Genomic DNA, 7,244 nt, shown 5'->3' with positions numbered 1-7,244 from the left:
TCTTTGAGGAATCACCASGGCAGTTTTGAGGCAGAGATGCTCCAGGCAATGGAGCAGCACTATTTTGAGATGCAGGAACAAAGGCCAGGCATTTATCTTTGCTGTCCATCGCAGGAAGCAGAAATTCTGTTCACTGCTAGAGTACCTGGATTTGCACATGCACATGTACCTTGCTGGAGCAGCCACCCTTGCAAGGGGCACACACTACTGGAAGGCAGTAAAAAGCTAAAGAATCATTCCTTAAATATGRTGAATATGATTCCCTAGTATGATTACTAGTGACCTGCTTTCCACACTCAATGGCTTCTCTGCATTGCTGTCTGTTAGAAGTGAGACTATCACTAAATGTTAAAAAGAGTTTCTATAACTGGCTGAGTTATATGAGGATCAAAAAAATTTGTCAGGATAAGAGAAAACTCCATTTCAACTGGATTGCTTTAAACTAAGTTCCCAGCACAAAACCACATAACCACTGTGAGAAAGCATTCCAAAGTATCTCTGCAGGAGTTCATTCCTGGTTTCCAGAAATTTCCATTTTCTTGAAAGCAGCAGGCTAGAGAGGCACAAGATATAGCAGTGCTGCATTTTATACTCACACCAGTAAAGAAATCTTATCTGAGCATTGTAACTTCACATGTGTCTACATGGAACAGCAAAWACAGCTGCTAAAAAGAGCCACAGCTCAGTTCTTACAAGGCATTCACTGAACCCATCAAGCAAATGCAGGCAGGAATCATCACCATCTCTTGATGCAAAGAATCTTTTGCCCAGGATGATCCCAGCTGGCATCAACAGCACCTTGCATAGCTTTTAGGATAACTTCATTTTCAGCACCATCTGATTTTTTTTTAATTATATTCCTAAATCAGCTCTAATGTGAATGCTTATTACACCCTGACTCCCAAAACTCYTTTTTCATTAGTATCAAAAGTCATGAATTCACTGATTAATTAGATTATTCTCTTCCATCCTTCTGATCATTTCTAATTCAAATAAAGGCACTTTGGAAAAGTCCAGTAGTGTGGATTTCCACTTGCTCCCTGTTACGCCAGAATTTTTTCTGAAATATTTTCTTTGCTTATTTTTACTCCTATTCCTATTCCTACCAATTCTATTCATGTTTGTGGTGCCTTCACTCTGCTCATACTCCCAGATCAGATAAACTACAGAACTATAGGTACCAGAGATGTAGAGTATTGGGGTCAGAACCTGTTGCTTACATTGCCTTATTTTTTCTTACATCTTCCTTCAGCTTCTTAACTCTCCATTCATGTTAAAAACAAAACCCCAAACCATCTGTACAATAATGAACCTGTTGGGAAATAAGACCAAGATTTGTGTAGGGTAATTGAACCAGCTTAGCGAGAAGAACAGGCACTTGAGCAGCTCTGTTACCTCAAGCAGAATAGGGGAAAAAAAGCAAAGGAAAAGAGAAAAAGGAAAAATCCCTGCATTGAGAAGTGCAGTGATTTTGGAATATGTCACAGGAAGAGAAGTGGTAAATCAGCAAGCAGCGAATGACTAACCTTGTTCCTTTGGAGCTGGGAAAAGCTGAAAGACCAGTTCATGCTGCTGCTATATCTAACAAAAAATACCACCAAATTCTTTGGAACTGGGAATTATCTCCTGCAGAATAAGTTTACCAAGGGGAAAAAATAGTCATACAGGTCATACAAAGTTCTGGGATTCTGCAGAAGTGGCCACAAATACCAAATGAAAGAGAGGGAGGAAAAGAAAAGGGCTGAGACAAAATCTGTTGGCAATTGTGCCGGCCAGGAATGGAATTGGAGACAGATGTGTTCTCTGTGCTGAGCAGCCCTGGCGCAGGGAAATCTGAGGTGAGGGATACAGSAGTGTCCAGCAGTTCCATGGACAATCCCTTGCACTGGGGACATGCTACAGTGGATGGGCCAACTGTCAGGGAAGGAAAAAGTGAAAAAAATTGGGGTTTTCCAGCAAAGTTTGAGCCAAAACCGAGATAAGGTCTCTRATGATGGAGTTGAACCTCAGCCTGGTGCAGCCCACATACCAGTCAGAGGGGAGAAGAGACTTTGCCTGAAAAATCCATGTGAGTTTGAGGGAAACCAAAGGGAGCAAGCTGTGAAACACCAAAAACACAGTGAGCCAAGAGCAGCGCYACATCTTTGCAGTTGCATGGCTTACAAAGTTCAGCCCAAGGGCAACTGGTAGTGCCAGGCAGGTTCTTTGCMGAACTCCCAGGGATGCACYGATGCAGAGTCCAYAGAATCATAGAATGGTTTGAGMTGGAAGGAATCTYAAAGACCATCTTGWTCCAACCTTCATGCTATGGTCAGGGATRCTTTMCACTAGACCAGGCTGCTCAGAYTTCCAGCCAACCTTGCTCTTGCAATTCCAGGGGTGAAGCACCCACAGAGATAATTTGTGCCAGTGTTTTACTTCTTCACTGTAAAAAGCTTCTTCCCTTATTACTTGCTACGTTCCTATAAGGATACAATCCTCAGAGCTGTGTGATGAGAAAGTTCTACAAATAAGCGTGAAGAGCGGAAAAAACCCTCGCTGTGTTAGAGATGACAAACGGATACAGCAAAGCAGGCAGCAGTCAGCTTGCAGGCTGGCTTGAGCTAAGCCACATAACCACTACTGGCTTTTGACTTCCCCAATTCAGAGTATTGAGATATTGAGRTGCTTACTCTGAAATGCTGTGGCATCAGACCCCGCGAACAAAGCCAGCGGATCTGCCCCTGCCCGGCAGACTCGGGGCTGCACTGCAGCCACTGCCTTCTGTTCTGTAAAATGACACCTTGCTTTTTAAAAGGAAATTAAAATGGAGTTTTTCCAGCTCCCAGGAAAGAGGGAAACACAAGTCACTGGCTGATTTGGCCAGGTAACRCACCATAGTGCCTTCAGTGAGTGAAGACCTTAGACTGGATGTTCACAAACCTGGTGGGCTTCCCCCTTGCCAGCTCCTGGTCAGAGAATGGGGCAGTAAGRGGAGCACTGTCCTGACACAAAATCAACTCTAGGCCACCAACTGTGCCCATGGGGTCCAGGCTGACTCACTCAAGACATGCTGCCTCCCCCCTTCCCTACCAAAAAAGGTCACTTTGCTGTGCCCATCCCCAGRACCACCCTGATGCTCCAGGGCAGTGGCTTCTCCTGCTGTAAATTAATTAACTCTTATGGAATACCTGCATTTTGTCAAAAATTTGCTGTAACTATTGCACAAGTGCTGTATTTTTTCCTTTCTAGCTAATGGGCCATATATCTTCCATGGGGTTTTGTTGGGGGTTTCTCTTATAACAGTTTTTAGCCTGTGGTCTATCAGACAATCACACCCTGTTATCAAAGATCTGATTTCTAGAGAAGTGTGGTGGAGATGGCAGCTACTCGGTCATGCTTTGGGTCATTCTCTGCTTTACTAATTTTCAAGTTGAAAAGCCACTCATACACTTACTACCTAGTTTCCACGGAAAAGCTGATTTGGTGGTGGGAGTGTGTCCCAAGGTTAAACAACAAATTTACTGGAATCCTTCTCTTCCAGAATGTCTCAACAACTGTTTTTTGTTTGTTTTTGTTTTTTTTCTTACCAGTTTTTTAAATTGAACCTAAACAAAAATAATTTCCTTGTAGAGACCATAAAATGCTAGAGGACTGGTCCAGAACCACTTACAGGTTCTCTGAGCACATCAGGAGGATGAAGACCCATCTCTACCTTCTCCTGCTGGCTGCAGGCATCTCTGCTGCTCCCCAAATAAGGAGCATGGCTGAATTACTGACACTACTACAGCAAATGTGTGAGATGATGACAAAGGATTTTCAGGTAAATTCAATTTCCATTTTTCTAGTCTAAAATTTGATATATTGAATCCTCTTGTTCTTGAATATTTAACTATTTTTGAAAGTAAAACCATCTATGTGATATTATATTTTTATCAGTGTTAATCAAGAAGATATTTGAATGGCTGAATTATTCTCTTATTTTTCAGAATCTGAGGATTGAAACTCCTGATGATATAGATGTAAGTAAAAGTTAATTTAAATAAAACTAAGTTGTTTGATTAATTTCTTCACTGGACATTGAGATAGTTCTCAAATTGTTGTCCCTAGAATACTCTAATTATATTTTAGATCAAACAATTACTCTAAGTGTAGCTAATATAAGATACTAAATTAATTATAATATATAAAATGTCATTAGATATAAAACATTATTAAAACAAATCAAATGATGAATCAAAAAAAAGATTCTGTAATATAAAAGAACAGCAAATATACTTAGGTTCTGTCTTTTTGTAAATCTGCAGAAAACACACACGGAATGATTTTCTGAATCAGTTTTTTGAATGAAATACAGCTAAAAAGGAAAAACCACATCATTCACACTTCCTGCTTGCATGTTTGAAAAATCCATCTGTTTAGTCTACTTCTAGAAAAGGCGTTTTATAATCCTTACTAGCAGTAAGGAGATGAAATAGTTATATTGCCCCATCTCCTCTGAAGGATGATGTTAATGCCCCCTGAACAGAACATGGTGACCAGGTGTCCAAAAACAGGGTCTATCTTAAAGATCAAACTCCTCTCTATGCATTTCCCACCTTCTTTTGTATCTCAAATTTTTCCTGTTCCCTCTCAGATTTTCTTTCTGGGGTCACTTAAAAAGACTCCCTCATCAAGCAGACACAATTAATGAGTCTTTTTACTCTGCTGTGCATCTACAAGAGTCTTGATTTCCACAGAGCAGAGCCCAGCACAGAGCTATTCTGCTRATATTGTGGCCAGAGGGCTGTTTGTGTGAATGCAATCTGAGTCATTCATTTATTGAAGGAGCAGAAAAATTCCCATTTTTGCCCTAAGCTAGCTACGGGAGGGTGGGGGTTTTCTATCCTTTTCCATTCCAGCCCAGCCCATTCTTTGCAAATTAGAAGTGAAGTTCCCAGCTCTGTCCCTTTTCTCTGGATCCTGCCTGGAGGAGCTCTTTTCCCAGCTGGGGCTTGGGCTGGCTTTAGCTCTGAGGTTCTGCCCCAGCAGCAGCAGCAGCACCCAATGGTTGCAGCTCGCTTGTCCCTTTCCCTGGTGAGGTCCCTGGTGGTGCCACCACTCCCCCTCTCCTCTGGGGAGAAGAGCTGCTTCCCTCTCACCTGTTCCTGGCTCCAGAGGTGACAGACATTTCCTTGGTGGCTCTGTGTTTGCCGTTTGTCAGTGGCAGRAGCGTGCAGCTTCACAAGCAAGGCTGCAGGAAAAATGATCTGATTCCTCAAGCAGCATCCCGGAACGATTAACAGGAGACACAGGTTGGTTGAGACCATCATGGGTGCAGTGCTGGCCCTCAGCAGCTGTCTGCACTCCCTCCAATCTTCAGTGATTAGGTTTTTCTCCATTTTTCATTGCTTTCTTCTCCTGTTACACTCAAATCTGTTCCTCCCGCTGATGGTCGTGTCCTCTCCTTCCTTCCTTCCTTCTTTGTGAGTTTAACTCATCTCTTCCAAAACAGCCTCACACTGTAGAGTGTGGCCATCATCACTCTTTGCTTGGCTTCCATCCCRCATCCCTTCTCCCCCTTCTGGTGGCCTTGTCCAGAGCACAAAGAGACCAAAGCCAGTGACTGCTTTGTGCCAGGGTCCGGCATGGCCATCCTTGGGACAGGACAAGGGCTGGGAAATGAGAGGGTGACTGTTGTCCCCATCTCCCCTGCACACAGGTGTCTAATGTCACATGGGTTAATGTTTGGAGTAGCTGCAAGATCATTTATTTTCTTTCTTTTTGTTCAAGAGACAGGAGCAGATGTGAGGAATCAAATGGTTTTTCACATGGCTGCAGAAGAGGCAGGGCTGAGTCTTTAGACAATGACATATTTCATCTGGACATTACAAAACACATGCCAGCAGATACTGTCCTTTGCCAGGTTCCTGTCTGAAGAGTAAATAAATGTGTACAGCCATATAAGCACACTGGCCTAAGTTGTTTGCAAATTCAAGCCCAAAATTCAGTAAGAATGAATTTGCCATCCAGGCAGCTGGACAGAACTACAATTATTTTTAATTAACTCATTGTAGCTTGTGGTTATGAATTCCTGTATCTCAGTTTTTTAATTTCTTCTGTCTTAGGATGCRAATTGCATCAGCGCAATCTTTGAAGGAACGGAACAGCTGAAAAATTATCCAGCTATGAAAAAATTYAGTGCTTTTTTCCAAAAATTTGAAAGACTGAAAGAGTGGCTCATGCCAAGTTTCGCGAAAGAGGTAGGAATTTATTCACTAACAGAGATCATGCAGCAGAGATGTAAATAAAATAAAAACTATAATTCACAAAAGTGAGTAATTTGTGTACTGGTTTGGTTTTATTACATGGAAGAATAAATCCTGGCATWATTTCTTGTTTATGTCCTTCCCTTATTCTAATATTCATCTTGAACCACCTCTAAAATAAGGATTCACATGTGTGATAAGAAAATTAAACAAAAATGTTATCATTTATAAAATAATTTTGATATTTAAAAGCTCTAAATAATTATTAAATATTAAGCATTTTCATTGTCTTGATTAATTTTTCAGGGGAAATGTGACACAGAAAGAAGAAGCACAAAAATATTTCTAAAAAAGGTGATGACATTCATCCAGAAAGCATTAAAAACCACAAGAGYGGAGAGTTAGAAGTTTCTAAAATTGCTGTAAATTTATATGAGCTGTAAAATATTTCCTTGTTGAAGAAATATTCCTCCTTTGTGTWCAAATCTGGCAGCGCACAACTTCAGTTTCAGTGGTACTGAACTGGTTAATGTTTGGCATCTCAAAGTATTGGTGGCAAAATGGCATTTTTGTTTGGAGATGAAAATTTAAATGCTTGTTAAAGCAAAYCATGCCGGGGAATACAGAGGGACCTGAATAGGCACAGAACGTTTGKCTTTGCCATGAAGAGTTAATTCCTGAGTCACGGGGAGAGTGAATTTGGGTGGGTGGAGCAGGAGCAGCTGGCTCAGAGCACAGCCCTCATCTGACCTCATTGCCTGCCCCGCGGGTCTCGCTGTGCCACCAGCACCGAGTGACAGATGAAATGTCATCTGAATACAATCCCTTTGCCATCTTTGAAACCACACTGGGCCAGTGCAGGGGTGGGGGACAGCACTGTGGGTTGGGGAGCTCTGCAGGTTTAAGGTCAGATTGCTGCTGGAAAGTTTTACTGCTCTCACATAACCTCCTGATCCCACAAACACTGAGAAATGCATCCTGAGATTTGACTCTTCCTGCAGCTTTGGTGGATCTGTA

The sequence above is a fragment of the Malurus melanocephalus genome, unplaced genomic scaffold (assembly GCF_030028575.1).
Source record: "Malurus melanocephalus ecotype Western Australia unplaced genomic scaffold, MMel_1.1 scaffold_657, whole genome shotgun sequence".
Classification (NCBI taxonomy): Eukaryota; Metazoa; Chordata; class Aves; order Passeriformes; family Maluridae; genus Malurus; species Malurus melanocephalus.
This window is presented reverse-complemented; position numbering follows the sequence as displayed.